At 40.6% G+C, this 23,047-nt stretch overlaps 1 protein-coding gene across 1 annotated transcript in view; it reads left to right on the forward strand.

The window, feature by feature from the left end:
* eys (eyes shut homolog) overlaps nt 1-23,047 on the forward strand; it is a 1,854,977-nt gene that overhangs the window by 326 nt on the left and 1,831,604 nt on the right. The gene's annotated exons all lie outside the window — the stretch shown is intronic.

Here is a 23,047-nt window from a genome sequence, read left to right on the forward strand (position 1 = left end):
AAGGTTTGGTGAGACTGGAACTAGAGGTCATGCATAAAGGGTAAAAGGTGAAATACTTAAGGTGAACATGAGAGGGAACTTCAGAGGATGAAGTAATTTTGAAATAAGAAGCTAGAGGAAGTGGTTGTTGAAGGTTCAATTTCAATAATTACAAGTGAATTGGCTAAATTCACGCATGGTAAGGGTATGGAGGGCTATGGTTTGGGTGCAGGTTGACGGTACAAGCTGGAATAATAGTTCAGCATGGACTAAATGAGGTGAAGGGTCTGTTTCTGTGCTGCAGTGATCTCTGACTCGATTAAACATCAGAGGCCTACATTATGTATATGGCAAAGTTTAACAAAGGGCCAGTTAGTCTGTGTGTTTTCTGGTTCCTTTTTGTTCAACACCTTTTTGATCTGAGATTATTCAACAAATTTTGGTTATAGGTATTAAGTGTTAAAGAAATACAGCAGAGAATTGAACGTAGCATGAAGTTCAGAAATATTATACAATCCTAATGTAGGTTTGAGGAGTTTAATGGCTTATTTTTGTTTGTATGAATTCAAGTTATATGATATCCATTGGGCTTCTGAACCCCAGAAAAGATGGTTTGGGATTCCCACTTATACTTTAAGGAATGATACTTCTAAAATTCTACTGTTACTACATTGAGCAATCTATCTTTCTAGGATTTGGAATTAAATTAAATAGTGGTTTGCGTAGTCTGATGTAAATAAGAAACAATAAGATATTGGTTTTTTTTCTTTTTTTTTCTTTTTACACGAAACGCTGGAGGAACCCAGCAGGCCAGCGGAGTAGAGTCGGATTTTCCGGCCGAAACTCTCCAGTAGGGCAGAGAGAGAAAGATTTAAAATGTGGGGGAGGAGCGAGAGAACCACCAGGCGATAGGTGAAACCTGGAGGGGGAGGGATGAAGTAAACAGCTGGAAAGTTTGGTGAAAGAGAGCGAAGCCATGGGAGAAAGAAAAGGCGGAGGAGCAGCAGAGGGAGGTGATGGGCGGCAAGGACGGAGATAAAGTGAAAGGGGATGGTTAATGGAGAAGGGGCAATATCAGAAACAAGAGAAAATCTGCAACACACACTCAGTGCAGGACATTTTGTGTCTTCCAGTCTGCGCCGGGTCTCACCGAACACAGTAATGACCCCACAGGTGAAGTGTCGCCTCATGTGGAAGGATTGTTTAGGGCCCTGGATGGTAGTGAGGGAGGAGGTGTAGTGCTTGTTCCGCTTGCAAAGATGAGTGCCGGGAGGGACGAATGCACAAGGCAGTCGCGTAGGGAGCGATCCCCGCGGGGCGGCTCCCGTTGGAGATGGTGGAAGTTATCATATTGTTTTTTTTTAAAAAAAAAAAGAAAAAGCAGATAGTTTGGGAAAAGAAGGGAATTGGTAGATTTTTAAAAAATTAGGATTGCATGACAATTGAAGTTAAAGCCATTTCGTATTTCATTATTTGAATAATCTTACAACAGATACTAATCTTTCTGTCACTAGTGTTCCTGAAAAGGAAGACAACAGTGGAGGTAATATTCTGTCAAAAACCTGATAACAGTCTGATGGTAAAAGTTCAGCATTAAATCAGTGTAATAGCTTTTCCCATTTCCAAGTCTCGAACTAGAACATGATGATGTTTTTAGCCAAATTACAAGACCTGCTCTTGCAACAACTTAGTTTTCTATTGACTGAAAGTTATCTCAAAAAAAAATCAGACAGAAGTGATATACAATACTTGTGCAGAGCTTATTTAAAGAGGAGCATGATTCTGCCTCCTGTTTCTAGTCTGCATATCTAGTTTGCATTCGGCACGGACTAGAATGGCCAAGATGGCCTGTTACCGTGCTGTAATTGTTATATGGTTATATCACATCCACAGTACCCAGTTCTCTGGGCTTACACAATTACATCAATAATTGAGGCAATTGTAATGCCTTGTCTAATATACCAATATGAGAATTAATAATCATTAAATGACTAATTTATCTATCAGAAAACTTCCATTTCACAATAATTGCAACATCAGATCTTGATGCTTCCCCAACTCCAATCATTCCTCTTAAACTACAGTCACAAACTCCTGAGCATCAGAAGTTCAGTAGAAATCTGATGGCAATGAAAATAAAATAGTATAAAACCCCATTTTCTTCCACATCCAGTACAACATTCTCCACAACTTCCACTATCTTCAAGGAGACCCTAACACCAAACACATCTTTACCTCCCCCTCCCCCCATGCTCTGCTTTCTGTAGGAATTGCTCCCTCCATAATTCTCTTGACTATTTGTCCCTCCACACTAATCTCCATCCTGACACTTATTCCAGCAAGCAGAAAAATTCCTACACTTGCCTATTCACTTCCTCCTCCCTCACCTCTATTCAGTGCCACAAACAGTTTTGAAATGAGTCAAAGCTTTACCTCAAATCTGTTGTGGTTGTCTACTGTGTCTGGTGCTCCTAATATGGCCTCCTTTATAGAGGAGGGTCCGCTTTGTCGAGCACCTTTGCTCCATCTACAAAAAGCAGGATTTCCCGGTGGTAAACGATTTCAATCCCCATCCCCATTCCCATTCCTACATGTCAATCCATGGACTGCCCAAGTGCCCCTCCTCATTCTCTTTCTCCCATGGTCCATTCTCCTTTCCTAGCAGATTCCTCTTCCTCTAGCCCTTTCTTTTCCACCTATCATCTCCCAATTTCTTACTTCATTTCTCCCACCCCACCTACCTGGCTTCACTGATCACACTCCAGTTTGTTCTCCTTCCTCTCACCCCACAGTTTTATTTAGGCTTCTTCCCCCGTCCTTTCCAGTCCTGATAAGACATCTTGGCCCAAAACCTCAACTGTTTTTTCATTTCTATAGATGCTGCTGAGCTGTTGAATTCCTCAGTATTTTGTGTGATAGAACATTGAACAGTACAGCACAGGAACTTGTCATTCACCCCACAATGATGTGTCAAACTAATTAAATCAAATGGCTAATGAAACTAATCTGCCTACAGAATGTTTATATCCCTCCATTTTCAGTATGTTCATGTGCTTATCTAAATGTCTCTGACCAGTCTGTAGTGTTTCTGCCTCTACCGCCACCCTAGGAAGTGCATTTTAGGCACCCACCGCACACTTTATATTAAAAAAAAACTTGCCCCTCATCTCCTTTTACACTGCCTCCTCTCACCTTAAATGCATGCCTTCTGATGTAAGACATTTCAACCCTAGGGGAAAAAAGATACCGTCTGTCTACTCTATTTATGTTTCTCATAATCAGATATTTCTCCATCAGATATCCCTTCAGAATTCACCATTCCAGAGAGAACTACCCAAGTTTGTCCAACCCCTCATTATAGCACAATGCCTCTAATCCAGGCAGCATCCTGATAAACCTCTCCTGCACCCTCTCTAAAGCCTTGACATCCTTTCTGCAATGGGGTGACCAGAACAGCATGCAGTAGCTCAGATGTGGCCTATCTAGAGTCAGCAGAAAGTTAATTAAGAAGAGTACTGGATGATGCCACAGCTGTGTTTAAGGATGGCATTGGAAATCTCGAACTTATCAGTGGGTAAAAGTGTTAAATGAAAAAGGAACACCCAAATTTTACCAAGCCTATCCGGTTCCTTATACTATCTGCAATATAATAGCCAGTGACCTAGATCACATGCAGGTGAAGGAATTCTTTCCAAGGCTGAGGGGAGCCCATGGGCAATACTAGTGGTCCCAGTCACCAAGAAGGATGGGTTTGTCAGGATCTGTGGTGATTTTAAGGTCACCATCAACCCAATACTGAAAGTAGATCAGTATCCTCTGCCCAGATAGAGGATACCTTTGCACACCTTCCTGGATGGCAATAGTTCAGGAATGTGGACGTAAGATGGAGATGGATGAAGTATTCCAAAGTATTTCCCACAATCAACACTTACAAAAGGGCTTTATTGCTATAATAGGCTTATTTTTGGAGTAGCATCTGTACTGCACTCTGGCAGAAAGCCACGATTCAGGTGCTGCAAGGCTGCCCAGGCACTCAGTGTTGGCTGGATAACATCATTGTTACCAGTGAGGATGACAAGCAACATCTCCAAAATCTCAAGGCAGTGTTCATAAGATTAGAAGATTATGAGCCAGAGCATAACCCAACAAGTGTGAGTTTGTTAAACCAAACATTACTTTCTGAGGTCACATGATTGATGCAAAAAGATTTAAACAAGTGAGCTGGAATAAACTCAGACGGTTCTGAATGCAGATGCCCCAAGGCCAAAGGGCATGTCACAGTTGTGGTTCTTTTTAGGATTTGTCAATTACTATTACAGATTCCTGCCAATCCTTGAACTCATTATTACAGATTAGGAACGAAAGACAATGGATAAAGTGGTGTGAGTTAGCTTTGCAAAAGGTAAAAGAAATGGTGACGTCGCACACTGTATTCACGTTGTCCAGTGAAGCTTGCCTGTGACACCTTGCCTTATGATATAGGTGCGGTTATGTCAAACGGTAGGAGTGATGGAAGTGAATGCTGCAGAGGTTTGGTATCATGTTCCCTTACTGTTGCGGAGAAAAGTTACGCACATGTTGAAAGAGAGGCTTTGAGTCTGGTTTGGGATGTAAAACGTATCAAATCTGTAATTGTATGGGAGAGAGTTTACCCTCACTGCTAACCATCAACTGCTATCTCTAGGCCACACTGTCTCAGGTCTACATTTTTACCAGTGCCAGGATAAACTTGCCCTGATGGAGGTTAGCTCATGCGGGGATTGACAGTTGATGCACCATCCAAGCTGAGAGCTAAAGTGTTAGAGAAGCTACAATCCAGTCATCTGGGCATGGTCAAAATGAAATTGTTGACTCTTAAGTTTTGTCTGGTGGCCTGAGATAGATCAGCAGTTCGAGCAACTTGCTATGCACTGTTCGGGATGCCAACACATCCAGAAGAAAGATATCTGGGGCTGTCAGAACTACTTCCTGTAGTCCCAAAGTTGACTCCTACAACCACCATGGAAGAGGACCCAGAACCTAAGATTGTTTCACAATGCAAGTCTCACCTGCCAAGCAGAGTGACTTCTCACTCCCATCAGTGAAGATGTTATCTAACAAGAGTAAGAAATGCTCCACTATGATTAAATCTTCAGGCCTAAAGGGGACGATTTAAAATCTACAATGCTTAAGATGTCTATATAGTAATTGTATTATTTATATACTGTATATAGTTGAAATGAATTCTACATTGAGATGGAGTTTATAGCTAAACAGAGGAGTGCTATGTATTTAATGATTCAGTAATATTTGATACTATTGTAAATAGATGAAGCATTCTTTGATTACATATTGCATTGAGTTATTTGTAAAAGTACACAAATAACATACATTATCAGACCACCATGTCATATGTTATGACACCACCACGTCATAAGTGCACTAAAGAAAAACTAAATGTACATGAGTTATCCACAGCTTCCTGTTTTTCTTTCAATTAGTTTTATGTTTTGGAGTTACGAAACATAACAGGAGGTATCTAGAGCAACAGTAAAAATCCATTGGGTTCTTATGACCATAAAACAAAAGAGTGGAATGAGTCAATTTGGCCCCTTGTGTCTCTGCCATTTGATCAAGCTGATTTATTATACCTCTCAACCCCATTTGTTTGCCTTCACCCCCTTATTCTTTGATACTCTTACGAATCAAGAACCTATCAATGTCCGCTTTAAATATACACAGTGGTTTGCCTCCACAGCCATCATTCACGATGAACTCCACAGATTCATCACCATCTGTTCGAAGAAATTCCTCCTCATTTCTGTTCTAAATGGACATTCTTCTGTTAAGAGGTTGTGCCCTCTGGTCCTAGACTTTCTCACTATTGGAAACATACTCTCCAATCACTCTATCAACGCCTTTCAGAAAACTCTACATAGAGGGCCATAGTAAAGTGCACAGACAGCACCTGAACTAGGGTCGATGGAGCTGTGTAGAAGCAGTACTAACTCTCGGCAGTCCTGAAAATCCCTTTTGTAACTTCAGACATAAAATGTTCATCTCATAGGGTCTTATTCCATTCCTGCAAAGACTCCTGCTAGATGGGAGTGGGGGGATTGTCCTTCCTTGATGGACCACTTATCCCAGGAGGACATCTTTTGCACAAAATGAAACAAGGAAAGGCTCCAGAATCTAATTTTAAAATGTTGAGGCATCAAGTTGAGCCGTCAGTCCTTATTGTGTTGGGATTTGCCCAAAAAATGTAAAATAATGCCTCCCGTGGGATAGGGAAATCTGAATTTGCTGTGGATATGCATATAAACAGCTAAGGCCATAGATGGACTTGATTTTATTCTGTTGGTAATGAAGGCTTTAACATTGTTTAAGGTATATATAAAAGAAAACAAATTCCATTATTTAGAAGAGATCCAGTTGATGATTGTATTCTCAGGCAACTATTTCCAGAGGCTGCAAGGTTGTCTTTAAAAAGATACAGATTAATGTCATTGCCAAAAGAATCAGAGGCAAAAGGAGTTATAATGTAGAATACACTCTTTGAATGTAATGAAAACAGATTTGATAGAACCTTTGAAAAGAGTTTGAGGTGTTCGAATAGGAATAATTGGCAGAACTGTGAATAGGCATTGAGAGGATGTTTCCTATAGTGGGAGAGTCTAGGACCAGTTACCACCATCTCGGATTATAAGGTTGTCCATTTAGATCAGAGATGAGAAGGAATTTGTTTAGCCAGAGGGAGATTCTGTGAAATTCATTGCCACAGACAGCTGTGGAGATCAAGTCACTGGGTATATTTAAAGCAGGAGTTGATAAGGGTGGAGATTTGATAGAGGTATATAAAATTATGATGGGTATAGATAGTGATCGCAAGCATGCTTTTTCCACTGAGGCCAGGGAAAAAAACCCAGAGGACATGGGTTAAGGGTAAAGGGGGAAAAGTTTAAAGGGAACATTAGAGGGGGGCTTCTTCACGCAGAGAGTGGTGTGAGTGTGGAATGAGCTGCCAGATGAAGTGGTAAATGTGGGCACACTTTTAACATTGAAGAAAAACTTGGACAGGTACATGGATGAGAGGTGTATGGAGGGATATGGTCCAGGTGCAGGTCTGTGGGACTAGGCAGAAAAATAGTTTGGCACAGCCAAGAAGGGCCAAAAGGCCTGTTTCTGTGCTGTAATGTTCTATCGTGTCAAAGGTTACAGGAGAAAGCAAGAGAATGGAGCTAAGAGGGATAATAAATCAGACATAATCAAATAGTGGAGCCAGATCTGATGGACCAAATGGTCTAATTCTGCTGCTATAGTATGTCTTATGGTCTCATGAAATAGCAAAAGAAATCTGCCTTTGTTTGAATTATTTAAAAAAAAAAAAGTTGCCAGTGTCACAATGGGTTGAATTGTTATTTATTTATTTAGAAAAACATCACAGAACAGGCCTTTCTGGCCTAACAAGCTGCACCACCCAGGAACCCACCTATTTAAAATTGCCTAATCATTGGTTAGTTTTACAATTATCAATGAGCCTACCAACTGGTACATCTTTGGACTGTAGGAAAAGGACTGGAGAAAACCCACATGGTTCACAAGGAGAATATACCAACTCCTTACAGACAGTACCATAATTGAACTCTGAAGTCCAGAACACCGCGAGCTGGAATAGTGTTGCACAAACCACGAGGCTGCTGTGGCACTTCACTAATGTTCTCCCTCTTTGCTACAACGTGCACCGATTTTATGAACTTCCATGGTTATAAACTAACTTCTTGGCAACCAGAGGTACTTCCTTAGTAAAAAGAGGAGCATATTGTCCATTCCACTCATTTTCCTTCCAGATCTCATTCCAGTGCACACAAAGTATATGTTGTATCTGTTTCTTTTTTTTTTTACTGGCACTTCTTCCTTTGCTGCCTCTTGGCATTCTTGTATATATTGCTATTCAAATCCTGTAACTGAATCTTCCTTGCCCAATGTAGAGAGCAGATGGCACATTATTTGTAAATAAAGCAATTAGCCATCCGGGACTGTATTATCATTCCCAGCTTTTATGCAGTTGTGAATAATCACCATTTGTTCATGGAACGTAAATAGAAATGAAAAATATTTAACTTTAAGGGCGCCTCTATTTAATTTTGTGCTCTTTCTAACCTTTAACCACCCACACTTCCCCAACTTCTAATTCCCCACCTCCTCTCTGAGTGTCCCAAAACAATTCTATTTTGCTCCTACCAATTAGATGAAACAATATGGCTGTTCCTTTTTCCAAATATTCTTGGAGAGCATCCATATCCTATTTAAAAAAAAAAAAGCAACAAGCAAACAAAATCATTGCCTGACCTTAGCCATTTTCATAAAACAGCAAATTTGCCTAGTTTGATTTTTGAACATTTGTATCCAGATATTTTCAACAGGTAAATATATAATTCTTTGTTTATGGCATAAACTATTAGTGAAAATGCAATACAAACAGGCATTCAAAAATCAACATGTACTGTATAGAAGTACCTTTAAAATAATGTTTCATGAAATTACGGGTAATGTGTCATTAGGCACACCTGTTATTATGAGTTCTCATTCTGATTTTTCATTTCTTAATCAGGTTTAATATCACTGGCATATGCCATGAGATTTTTTGTTTTATGGCAGCAGTGCAGTGCAATACAGAATAATAAAAAACACAATGAGAAGTATATTTTTAAAAAAATTAGTGCAGAAAGAGAGGGGAAAAAACAGTGAACTAGTGTTCATGAGTCAATTATCCATTCAGAAATCTAATGGTGAGGGGAAGAAGTCATTTCTGAAGTGTTGAGTGTGTGTCTTCAGGTTTCTGTACCTCCTACCTGATGGTTGCAATAAGAAGTCATGACCTGGGTGATAGGAATCCTTAATGATCAATGCAGCCTTATTGAGGCACCACTTTTTCAAAGATGTGCTCGATGCTGAGGAGGCTAGCGCCCATGATGGAGCTGGCTGACTTTGCAACTTTTTCTAATCTTGTGCAGTAGCCCCTCCATACTATTTGGTGATGAAATCAGTCAAAATGCTCCCTGTGATACATTTCTAGTAATTTGCAAGTTTTTGGTGACATGCCAAGTCTCCTCAAGCTCCTAATGAAATATAACAGTTTTGTGCCTTTTTCTGTAATTGCATCAATATCTTGAGCCCGGGATAAGCCTTCAGAGATAATAGCATGCAAGATCCTGAAACTGCTTACTACTGATCCCTCAATGAGAACAGGTCAAAGCCAGTATGATTTCTGTATAAGGAAATCTTGCCTGACATATCTGTTGGGATTCTTTGAAGAATTAACAAGCAGGGTGAACAAAGGGAAAGCAGTGAATGTCGTTTACTTAGATTTTCAGAAGGCATTTAATAAGGTGCCTCACATGAGGTTGCTTAACAAGGTAAGATCCTACGGCATTACAGGAAAGGTATTGGCATGGATAATGGAATGGCTGATGGGCAGGAGGCAGTGAGTTGGAATAAACAGGTCCTTTTCTGGTTGGCTGAGGCTGGCTAGTGGTGTTCTTCAAGTGTCAGTATTGGTACCGTACCACTACTTTTCACATTGTTTTCTGATAATTTGGATAATGGAATTGATGGCTTTGCAGCAAAATTTGCAGATTATATGAAGATAGAGGGGTAGGCAGTGCTGAGGAAGCAATGCGATTGCAGCTGGAATTAGACAATTTGGAAGAATAGGCAAAAAAGTGACAGATGGAATACAGTATTGAGAAATGTTGAAAGGACTAGATAAGGTGGATGCGGAGTAGTTGATTTGTCTGGAGGGCACAGCCTCAATTGAGGGACAGCCTTTTAGAACAAAAGTAAGGAGAATTTTTTTTTAATCAAAGAGTGTTGGATCTATGGAATGCTCTGCCACAGATTGAGGTTGAGGCCATGTCCATAAGTATATTTGAAGCAGAAGTTGATAACTTCCTGATTGGTTGGGCATCAAGGGATATGGTGAGAGGGCAGGTGTATGGGGTTGACTGGGATCTGGGATCGGCATGATGAAATAGCAGAGTGAACTTGATGGGCTGAATGGCCTAATTCTGCTCCTATGTCTTATAGTATTTCCTTGACTTCCCCTTTCTGAAATTCTGCCAATAGTAGTTGTGTCATTGAAAAAATTTTAGATTGTGCCTAGCCATACAGTTGTGGTGTAGAGAGAGTAGAGCAGTAGACAAAGCATGCATCCTTGAGGTGTGTCAGTGTTGATTGTCAGCGAGAAGGAGATGCCTTATCCGATCTGCACTGTCTGTGCTCTCCTGGTGAGGAAGTCAAGGATACAGTTGCAGAGGGAGGTACAGAAGCCCAGGTTTTGGATCTTATTGATTTGAACCGAGGGTATGATTGTGTTGGAACACTGAGCCTGAGCAACAGCCTGATGGAGATATTGCTGTTGTCGAGGTGATCCAAGGTGAAAGAAAAGTCAGTGAGCTTTATCCACTGCAGACCTGTTGTGGCAGTAGGCATATTGTAGCGGGTCCTGGTCCTTGCTTAAGCAGATTCTGGCCATGACCAACTTCTCAAAGGGCTTCATAACGGTAGATGTCAGTGCAAGTGGGTTATCGTTGTGGACGCAGCTCATTCTACTCTTTTTGGGCCCTGGTATGATTGTCACCTTTTGAATCAGGTGGGAACCTCCAACTGCAGCAGTGAGAGACTGAAGATGTCCTTGAACACTCCTTCCAGTTGGTTGGCACAGGTTTTCAGTACCCTTCCAGGTACACCATCAGGGCTGATGCCTTGTGGGGGTTCAAGTTCTTGAAAGATATTCTGTTGTTGTCCTCTGAGACAGAGATCTGAGGGTCACCAGATGCTGAAGGTGTAGCTTTATTCTTCCTTTCAAAGCATGCATAAAAGGCATTGAGCTGTTATGGGAGTGAAGTATCACAGCCATGCATGATATAATTTTTTGCCACGGTGGTGTAATGGTTAGCACAATGCTTTACAATACAGGCCACCCAGGTTCAATTCCCACTGCTGCCTGTAAGGAGTTTGTACATTCTTCCCATGTCAGTGTGGGTTTCCTCTGGGTGCTTTGGTTTCCTCCCACTGTCCAATGATGAACTGGATAGTAGGTTAATTGGTCATTGTAAATTGTTCCATGATTAGGCTAGGATTAAATCGGGGGTTGCTGGGTGGCATTGCTCCAAGGGCAAGAAAGGCCTATTCCTGCTGTATCTCAATAAATAAAACTAAAGGTAACAGCCCACACACCCTGCCAGAGCAGATGTGCATTTGATTCATCCTTTTTTCAATCGGAATTATATTTTTGCCTTTAAAATAGCCTTCTGTAGGTCGTACCTGGACTTCTTGTATAGTTCTGGAATCACACGTTGTGAATGCTACAGACCTAGCCCTCAGCAGACTAAGAATCTCCTGGTTCATCCATGGTCTTTAGCTTGAGAATGTCCGGTATGTTCTCGAAGGGACACACTCATTCACACAGTTCTTGAAATCGGTGATAACTGTGGCATACTCATTCAATTTGAAGATGAATCCTTGAATATTGTCCAGTTTACTGACTCAATGCAAGTCCTGTAAGTGCTCCTCTGTCTTCCTTGACCATACCTTTTTCATCGTCACCATTGTTGCCATGGTCGTTCGTCTCTGTGACAGTGTATTTAAATGACAGACTTTAAGTAAAGGAGACCAAGTATGTTTTCAATAAAACTGAAAGAAGCATTCACCTTTTCAACCACAAATGAAATTGTGGTCATAAAAATCCTCCAATATTCCAACTCTGCTTACAGGAATGCATTTGTTGCTCTGATATCTTTTATTAACTCTTTTACTTCATTGGAAATCAATGACCTCTTTATGTAGAGCAATCAATTAAAAATGATATTTTTATTCATACTGTCAGTGTGGATTAGTCATTGTCGCATGAGTGCCTAATCCTTCTGTTTTTATCATTTGACTTGCAGATATTTGTCTGAGATGTTGTATACATTTGTGTTTCTTCAAAGTATAGAGGCAAATTGTTCTAGTCAGGTATTTGTTGCAGTTGGCAAGGTTCCTGGAGGATTTGCTCTTGTTCCTGTTTTAGCTGGCGGCAATATGGTTTGAATTTTTCCAATCTTTGACTGTTGAGAGTTATGGCAAATGACATAGAGCAGTGGCTCCAAGCCAGATATTAAAATCGTAGCTGATTTTATCCACTTCACCACATAGTCCCACATCTATTGATTCCTCAGGTGCCTATCAATTTTGGCCCTCTACATGCTTAACAACTGTGTAACCACAATCCTTTAAGGTAGAGAATGACAACAACATGAGTCTCCTTGAACAGAGAAAATTCTCCTGATAAGTCATAAGTTTTTAGAATGGTCCTGGAAGACTGGAAAATTGTAAATGTCACTCCACTCTTCAAGAAGGGAGAGAGATCAAAGAAAGGAAATTACAGCATAGTCTAGTTAGTTTGACTTCAGTAGTTTGGAAGATGTTGAAGTCAATTATTAAGGATGAGATCTCAGGGTATTTGGAGGCACATGGTAAAATAGGCTGTTGTCAGCATAGTTTCCTCAAAGGGGAAGTCTTGTCTGACAAACCTGTTGGAATTCTTTGAAGAAATAACAAACAGGATAGACAAAGCAGAATTGGTTGATGTGTACTTGGATTTTCAGAAGGCCTTTGACAAGATGCCACACATGAGACTGCTCATGAGCCTCCTTTGAATCCTCTCCAGTATCAGCACATCCTTTCTAAGATGAGAAGACCAAAACTGCTCACAGCACATTTAGGGAGGTGTCACCAGTCTGAATATTACATCCTTGCTTTTATATTCTAGTCATCTTAAAAGCTACAAGCCAGTGGTATTACAGGAAGGATTCTAGCTTGGATAAAGTAGTGGCTGACAGGCAGAAGGCAAAGTGTGAGAATAAAGGGAGATTTTTCTGGTTGGCTAACAGTGACTCATGGTGTTCCACAGGGTTCCACTTTTTTATGTTATATGTCAATGATTTAGATGAAGGAAATGATGGTTTTGTTGCAAAGTTTGCAGATGATAGAAAGATAGGTGGAGGGGCAGGTAGTTTTGATGAAACAGATGCTACAGAAGGACTTGGAGAGATTCGGAGAATGGGAAAAGAAATGGCAGATGGAATACGGTGTCAGGAAGTGTATGGTTATGCACTTCGGTAGAAGAAAGAAAGGGTTGGCTATTTTCTAAATGTAGAGAAAATACAAAAATCTGTGGTGTAAAGGGACTTGGGAGTCCTTGTGTAGGAGTCCCTAAAAATTAATTTGCAGGTTGAGTATGTGGTGAGGAAGGCAAATGCGGTGTTAGCATTGATTACAAGAGGACTAGAAAATAAAAGGAAGTAATTTTTTTTTATAAAGCACTGGTGACGTCCCCCTAAAAGTACTGTGAGTAGTTTTGGTCCCCTTGCCTTAGAAAAGGTGTTCTAAACCTGCAGAGGGATAAAAATGATTGCAGGATTGAATGGCTTGTCATATGAAGGGTGCTTAAAAGCTCTGGGCCTGCATTCACTAGAGTTCAGCAGAATGAGGGCTGACCTCATGGAAACCTGTCAAATGGTGAAAGGCCTTGATTGGGTAGATGTTTCCTATGGTGGGAGAATCAAAGACCAGAGGACACAGCCTCAGAAATGATGGTGTCATTTCAGTATGGAGATGAGGAAGAATTTCTTTAGCCAGAGAGTGGTGTGTCTGTGGAATTCTTCACCACAGGCAACTGTAGAGACCAAGTCTTTATGTATATTTAAGGCAGAGATTTCTAGATTCTTGATTGGTAAGGACATATGAAGGGATATGGGGAGAAGGCAGGATATTGGGGCTGAGAGGTAAATTGGATCAACCATAATGAAGTTACAAAACAAACTCAATGGGCCAAATAGCCTAATTCTGCTCCTATACCTTCTGGTATTATAAGTGCCTAGCTCTTATCCTGGGAATGCTAATTCTAGACTCTGGAACCACAGGAAACAGTTCTGCAGTATCATTGTGTTCACCTCTCATTCTTCCAAACTCCAATCAGTGCAGTCTCATCTTATTCTGCCTTTCTGCTCAGAATCTCAAAAACCTCAGGATTCAGACTAATGAACAATAGCTGATCTCAAGGTCTAACACCTTGTCTGTACTCTTTCTCAGGTAAAGAGACAAAAACTGCACATTCTTCTATAAACATAACTCAGTCAAACACTGAAGTATCTCAGCAACACTTTTCCAAGGAACAAAACAAATACCATATATTGACCAAAAAAAATAGGAGTATATATTTTCCTGAATAAACTTGTATTTCAGATCAGTACTGCTCATTTCTGTGCATATATCACACTTCCATCCTTAATATAAAGAGCATTCATGGAATCTTGTAATCTCAATATAAAACTTGTTTAGAACCTAACATTAAATTTTATTATGGCTGTTGAACAAAGAAACAGCATGTGGAAAAACAGAAACCAGTTTGCAATAGAAACAAAGACTTGCCTGTATTATTTAAAGAAGTAATCAAACATTTGTATTCAGAAGAGTGTTTCAGCACTTGGTATGCTTGACTTTGAAATTATTCAGATAGCAACACAAAAGCAAGCCATTAGGTCCAAGCTGGCTGTTAAGGTCCAACCCTCTTATTATCATTTCCCCTTGCCTTATTTCCTTGTACCTACGAACACAAGAAACTAGGAAGAGCAGCAGGCCACCTGTTCCCTTGTGCATGTCCTGACATTCAATATAATTACAGCTGATTGTCCCCAAATCAAATCCTCTGTGCCAAGTTCCCTCAATACCCTGAGCTTTAAAGATTACTTCTCGTGTCTTATTTCCATGCACTCTGGGGTAGAGATTCTCAAGACTTCCTGCAACTTATTCTCATGCATGCAGTCCCATCAATTCCCCACTGAGGAACATACACACAAAGGACTGGGGGAACACAGCAGGGCAGGCAGCAACTATGGAGAGGAAGGAATAGTCAATGAGAACCTTCATCTGGATGGAAAAGGGGAAGAAGCCAGAAAAAAATGGGAAGAGGGTAAGGAGTACGAATTCCCCCCCCCACCACCCATTGCCATTAGTCCACATGATAGCCACACATTTGAGTTTGAACATTTATCATTGTGTTCTTATGAATTTCAAAGGAGGATTTAAACATTGTGTTCTTGGCCCATTCTTAACTTGTCATCTCAGATGACTAAAAAAATTCATGCCCTCTTAAGTGGACGTAAAAGGTTTCTTAGTACCTTGTCCAAAAAGGAAAAGAATATTCTCTAGAGTAACTATCCTTCAAGAAACATGACTGGAAACAACATTCAGGACAATGTACTCTGCTTAATTTTAAAAGGGTGATCAATTATTTGCTGTTTTGCAGGACCCCCGAAGCAGTCCAGCTCTGTTCATCCTATGGAACAGAAAAATACTGATGCAAATGTTTCAGGGCTCAGTAACATCCATTCTACACTTCCTCTTTTGGGGTTTGTTTTCTCATTGGTGCTGGTTTTGTGATGAAGAGGCTCACTATGCTGGGTGGTGAAGTAGCTAGGTAGCAGCATCATTCTTAACTTTCTGCCTCATCATTGCAAAAATCAGTATCAATAGAGGAGCCCCAAGGGTAAAGCAGACATCAGAAGATAAAGGGAAAAATGGATGCTGATGCCAGACCATTGCCGTAACTGTACGGGGAGCTGAACTTCTGTCTTCAGCTCTCGTATAAGCAGAGTATCTGGATGAGGTCTACAGGTCAGGCAGCATCTATGGAAGGGAATAGATGGTTGACACTTCAGTCTGAGACCCTTCTTCAGAGTATCTGGAGGTTGTTTTCACAGCATTTCTGAAGATTTGTTACCTTATGCAGGCAGAGCTGTACCTACAAAACCTCTCTCACACGGAGTTTCCCACATCCAGACTCTTTCAAATAACAGCATTTGATCCATGGCAAGTATCATTTCAGCTTTTCCTTCCTGCAATCTGTACGTGTTATCTTTTCAATGGGAAAAGATGGCTGTCTCAGCTGGAGACTGACAGGTGTCATGGGCAAGCAGACTTATCTGGATTCCGGGCTTTCACAGATTTAGGCAGTGAGGTTTATGTGCCAGAGCAGATCTTCCAGTAAACGCAGAACAGTGCAGAAATTGGAAGTATTATCACACCCCAACCTTGCAGCTGCTGCACAACTGCAGTGTGAAATGCCAGATATCTGGGGAGCTCATGTGGCCCATTCATTTGCAGCCAGTCTGTACCAACTGCCGTGTTTTGCTTGCTGAAATAAATGAAGGAGTGGATGAAAGATACTGCAGCTGTCTACTCTTTCCGAGGCTGCAGATCCTGATTTTATCATTGTGCTGCAGAGGAAATTAGGACATCAGCCACTAGACCACTGGGAACCTAATGGACAGATTCATCAGAACCAGAAAATGGAGATCTTCTGTCTAGATGAAGGAACCCTGTCTTACTCTTGTGCTTTCTAGACTTTGTGGTAAAAGCATCCAGAGATTGGTGGTGGGGGTGGGGGGAGGTTTGGAGGAGGAGAAAGATGATATCAGTAGCTGGTGAGGAAGAAAGATGGTTGCTCGATGTGCTGCCAGGGATGACTTCATGGCCCAGACATTCTCCTGGAGACCTCACTTCACCATTTTTGCCCAGGTAAAAAAAAACATACTAGCTGATCCAATGCTATTTGCTCATCATTGTGAAGGTTTAATGTTTCATGTGGTATATTATTATGGTAACGTTGATCTTTGACAGAGATCAAAGATGATCCCCCTTCCTGTTGTTCTCCTCTTATTGCTACCAGCAGAGAGGTGATACAAGAGCTGGAGGACACACAATCAATGTTTCAGGAACAACTTTCATTCTACCTTTAGATTTCTGTATGGAAATTTAACCAGCCCTGAACACTATCACACTATTTTTGCACTAATTAATTTTTATGTACTGTATACTCTGTATTTGTTATTGTAATTTATAGTATTTTTACATTTTGCTTTGTGCTGCTGCCACAAAACAAATGTCAGTGATATTAAACCTGATCCTGATTCTGAAGTGGAAGGCACAACACTTCCATTTGGGAGGCAATGGCTTGGCCATTTCCCGCTCTGCATTCTACAAACATGGAAATCAAATATCTTGAGGGATAAACATCAACCAGCCACATGGTGATATTGGGTTTAATAGCATTTGGAAATGTGTTGTATTCTTATCTTGACAACTAGCTGTCCATAACTGAGTAACACACACAAAATGCTGGAGGGACTCAGCAAGTCAAGGGTCATCTGTAGAGGGGAATAAAGAGTCAATGTTTTGGACCAAGACTCTTCATCAAGACTTTCTATTACTTAACCTGATGTTCACAGTGGCAGAGAAAAGTTGATAAACCTTAACAATGCTAAGAAATCTATTACCTCACCTCTATATGCAGCCCCTGACAGAAAAAAATTAAAGCGTAAGAGCTAGAAATATCCAACATGTTGTGCAGTAAATGTCCAGGAAAAGACATGGTCAACTTATCAGATCAATGATCTTTCAGCAAAACTCCATTGATGACAACATTGAGTACCAGTATATAATTGAAATTCAGAACCATAGGGAAGCTATCTTTCCAGCATGAAGTGAGTCAATACGTTACTCCACTTTTGAAGAATGGCCCAGCTAACAACTTGAATACTTGCAACAAGGATGCCAAGTTTCACAGGTTTCCCATATAGAGTCATAGAGTTCTAGAATAGTACAGCACAGTAACAGGTTCCTTAGCTCATTTAGTAGGTGCCAAACTACTATTCTGTCTCGTACCATTGACCTGTAACCATACCATTGACCTGTAACCAGACCATAGCCCTTCTTACACTTATCATCCATGTACCTATCTAAATTTCTCTGAAATGTTGAAATCAGACAATCACCATTTCTCATTCTCCCATAGCTCATTCTACATTATATCACCCTCTGAGTGCAGCCGCCCCCCTTCATTTTCCTCTTAAACATTTCACTTTTCACCTTCAACCCATGCCATCTTCTGTTAGTCTCACTCAAACACAGTGGAAGAACCCTGTTTACATTTATCCTATAAATATCCCTCATAAATTTGTATATCTCTCTCCAATCTACTCATTTTCCTACATTTTGGGGAATGAAGTCCTAAACTATTCAACCTTCCAAAAGTTAACCAAATTCCGGTGGAAATTTAAATAGTGTCAGGCCGCGAGAAAGACTGAAAGGCTGCAGATTCTTTCTCCAAGTAGTGACTACTACAAGCCAGCCATTGGATGCCTTTGTGTGCTTTGGGATAATAGATTGAATTTTTGTCATTACAGACTCAAAGCCCCTGCGGCCTCCAGGAGCAGTCTGCTCAGTGTTGTGCTGAATTGTTTCTGATTTCATTGATCTGAATGCAAAATCACTTATGTCCAGCAAAAGTATTAGGAAGTAGCAGTTCATCTTAATAATTGGAAAACAAATAGATGCTGGAAGCTGATTGAGTGTTTTCTTTCAATAGATATTGTCAGGGGTACAGCTCTGACTCATGCAACAAAGAAAATTCACCATTATGTTTATACCATACTTGAAATTCTAAAATTACAAAATGATGATATACTCCTTGAAGCAACATTAATAAATGAAGGAGAGCTCTATCGGACATGACAGAACATTTTAAAATATTTTACTTATTTCGAAATACAGCATGGTCTTGGGCCCTTCTGCCCCACAAGGCCACAGCCTAATTACACTCATGCGACCAATTAAACTACAAACCCATGCATTTTTGAATGTGGGAAGACCCAAAGGAAACTCATTCAGTCATAAGGAAAAGGTACACACTCCTTACAGACAGCTGGGACTGTAATAGCATTATACTAACTGCTATGCTGCTCAGAAAGCAGGTGATGCTGACAAGAAGCTGCTTTCAGCACTGCTTCTGTTTTCTTCTCTATACCAAATAGTAGGGTAGTGGTTAGCATAACACTATAACAGTGACAGCAACCTGGGTTCAATTCCACTGCTGTCTGTAAAGAGTTTGCATATTCTCCTTGTGATTGTGTGTGTATGATTTCCTCTCACATTCAAATGACACATGGATTACGAAGTTAATTGGTCACATGGGTATAATTGGGTGGCACAGGCTTGCTGGGCAAGAAGATATTGTTATTGTACTGTGGTTCTAAATAAAATTTAAAAATCAATTCTTGTCAAAAGTATAACCTGTAAAGAGCAACAATAGAATATTGTTTCTTTTGTTTTCAGTGGATCCTGGGTTCGTATTCACTTAATTGTCCAACCTGCAGTGTACTGTGCTCAAACAAATATAATGTGATATGCACTGTAGACATTTTTTTGCTGATGTCAGTGCTCTTATCTCCAAGGCAATTCTTCAGATTCAAACTTGTGAACTGAGAAGACTTCTGTCTGATAGACTAGCATCAGCCTAGCCACATGATCCACAATTGGCAAAGCCTATGTGAAATTCCAATTAACAAATTAAGAGGTAACAAAAGAACAGAATTAGACCATTAGGCCAATCAAGACTGCTTCGCCATTCCATCGTGGCTGAAGTATTATCCCTCCCAACCCCATTCTCCTGCTTTCTCCCCATAACCTTAACTAATCAACAACCATGCATCAAACTCTGCTTTTAAAAATACTCAATCATTTGGCATCCACAGCCATCCATGACAAAGGATTCCACAGATTCACCACCCTTTAGCTTAACAAATTCCTCCTCATTGCTGTTCTTAAAGTGGTGTCCTTCTATTCTGAGGTTGTGCCCTCTGGTCCTAGAATCCCCCAATATAGGAAATATCCTCTCCATATCCTCCCTATCTAGGCCTTTCAATATTTGCTAGGTTTCAATGAAATGCATTTATTATCAGAGCATCTGCATGTCACCACATACAAGTCTGAGATTATTTTTCTCTGTTTTTGTGCAGGCATACTCAGCAAATCTATAGAACTATAACTGAGAAGGATCTGTAAACTGTGAACAAACTGTGCAAATGCAGATAATAAATAATAAAAATGAGCATGATGTAACAAGATAAGAGTCCTTGTATGTGTGTAGTTATCAAGAACCTAATGGTTGAGGAGGAGTAGTAGCTGTTCTTGAACCTGGCTGTGTGAGTCCTGAGGCACTTGTACCTTCTACCTGATGGCAGTAAACACCATGGCTTGGATTGTGAGGATCTCTATATGTTAGGATGTCTTTAAGGAGGGTGAACTCTCACAAGGTAGAAGGTCCCAACTGAGTACCTGGTAAGGTTCTGCAAATGTGCCAAACAACCGGCAGGAGTATTCAAGGACATTTTCAACTTCTCACTGCTAAGGGTGGAAGGTCCCATTTGCTTCAAAAAGGCAACAATTAAACCAGTGCCTAAGAAATGTTACGTACCTGTGGGTATCTTGTACTTGTCACGTCACAGTGGTGTTGAAACTATACTGGACTTAAGGTAATGGTGGAGTGACGTCAGTTTCCCACCAGTAGAGGTCACGTGACAGTTTTTTTTTCAACAGGGTATAAAAGGAAAGATGAAGGGACATGTATCAATCCTCATAAGAGGGATCAGAAGTGGAAAGAGTGAGCAGTTTCAAGTTCCTGGGTGTCAAGATCTCTGAGGACTTTACCTGGTCCCAACATATAGATGTAGCTAGAAAGAAGGCAAGACTGCCACTATACGACATTAAGAGTTTGAAGAGATTTGGTATGTCAACAAAAACACCCAAAAACATCTATAGGTGTACTGTGGAGAGCATTCTAACAGGCTGCATCACTGTCTCAAGACATCTTCACGGAGTGGTGTCTCAGAAAGGCAGTGTCCATTATTAAGGATCTCCAGCACCCAGGGCATACTCTTTTCTCACTGTTACCATCAGGTAGGAGCTACAGAAGCCTTGAAGGCACACACTCAGTGATTCAGGAACAGCTTCTTCCTCTCTGCCATCCATTTCCTAAATGGACATTGAATCCTTGGACACTACCTCACTTTTTTAATATTTCTGCTTTTGCACAATTTTTGATTTATTCATTATACATATGCTGTTCTTGATTTACTTATTTATTATTACTTTTTCTTCTATATTATGTATTGCATTAAACTGCTGCTGCTACGTTACCACATTTCTTGACACATGCCAGTAATAATAAATCTGATTCTGATCTGACTTTATCTTCTTCCTCTCAAACTACAGCGTGAATTCTATCATACTATGTGATATGGTGCAACTCAAACTACCTGCGTCTCAATGTCACCAAGACCAAGGAGATGGTGGTGGACTTTAGGAGATCTAGGCCTCATATGGAGCCAGTGATCATTAATGGAGAATGTGTGGAGCAGGTTAAGACCTACAAGTATCTGGGAGTACAGTTAGACGAGAAGCTAGACTGGACTGCCAACACAGGTGCCTTGTGCAGGAAGGCACAGAGTCGACTGTACTTCCTTAGAAGGTTGGCGTCATTCAATGTCTGCAGTGAGATGCTGAAGATGTTCTATAGGTCAATTGTTGAGAGCGCCCTCTTCTTTGTGGTGGCGTGTTGGGGAGGAAGCATTAAGAAGAAGGACGCCTCACGTCTTAATAAGCTGGTAAGGAAGGCGGGCTCTGTCGTGGGCAAAGTACTGGAGAGTTTAACATCGGTAGCTGAGCGAAGGGCGCTGAGTAGGCTACGGTCAATTATGGAAAACCCTGAACATCCTCTACATAGCACCATCCAGAGACAGAGAAGCAGTTTCAGCGACAGGTTACTGTCGATGCAATGCTCCTCAGACAGGATGAAGAGGTCAATACTCCCCAATGCCATTAGGCTTTACAATTCAACTGCCAGGACTTAAGAACTTTTTTTTTAAAGCTATTATTAATGCTTTTTGAGTTAGTGATTTAGATGCATATCATATTATTACTGAGTTAAGTATTGTATGTAATTAGTTTTGCTACAACAAGTGTATGGGACATTGGAAAAAAAATGTTGAATTTCCCCATGGGGATGAATAAAGTATCTATCTATCTATCTATCTATCTATGATCACTGTCTCCTAAGGGTACCTTTATCTTAAGCTGTCTAACCATCTATAGCTCATTACACAACACCCAGTCCAGAAATACCTTTGACTTATTGGGCTCAACCACAAGCTTCTCTAAAAAGCCATTTCATCTCAAGCATTCTACAAGTTCCATTTATTGGGATCCAGCCCCAACCTGATTTTCCCTATCTATCTGCATATTGAAATCCCCCATGACAACCATAACATTGCCCTTTTTACATGCCTGTTCTATCTCCTATTATAATTTATATCCCATATCCTGGTTACTGTTTGGAGGCTGTATATATTGCCTGTGAAGTTTATTTTTAAATTCTTGTTGGCAAAGTACTGCTCCAATACTGTAAACAGGGTTGCCGATGCGGGCTGTATCAAAGGTACTGATGAATCAGCATACAGATGGAAGGTTGAAAATTGGGCTGACTACTGTAAATAATAACTTCTCACTTAATGTCAATAAGACCAAGGAACTGATTGTAGACTTCAGGGGAGGGAAACCAGAGATCCATGAGTCAGTAATCATCAGAGGTGAGAGGGTCCGTACTTTAAATAACTGGGTGTCATTGTCTCAGAGGACCTGTCATAAACCCATTGTATAAATGTAATTGGGGAAAAAGCAGAACAATACCTCTAACTCTTGAGAAAGTAGAAACATAGAAAACCTACAGCACAATACAGGCCCTTTGGCCCACAAACTAGTGCTGAACATGTCCCCACCTTAGAAATTACTAGACTTACCTATAGCCCTCTATTTTTCTAAGCTCCATGTACCTATCCAAAAGACTCTTAAAAGACCCTATTATATCCACATCCACCACTGTTTCCTGCAGCCCATTCCACACACTCACCACTCTCTGCGTTTTTTTTTTAAAAAAACTTGCCCCTGACCTTTCCTCTATACCTACTCCCCAGCACCTTAACCCTGTGTCCTCTTTTGGCAACCATTTCAGCCCTGGGAAAAAGCCTCTGACTATCCACACAATCAATGCCTCTCATCATCTTATACACCTCTATCAGGTCACCTCTCATCCTCCGTCACTCCAAGGAGAAAAGGCTGAGTTCTTTGAGGTTTGGCATGCCATCAAAAACTT

The sequence above is a fragment of the Hemitrygon akajei genome, chromosome 9 (assembly GCF_048418815.1).
Source record: "Hemitrygon akajei chromosome 9, sHemAka1.3, whole genome shotgun sequence".
Classification (NCBI taxonomy): domain Eukaryota; kingdom Metazoa; phylum Chordata; class Chondrichthyes; order Myliobatiformes; family Dasyatidae; genus Hemitrygon; species Hemitrygon akajei.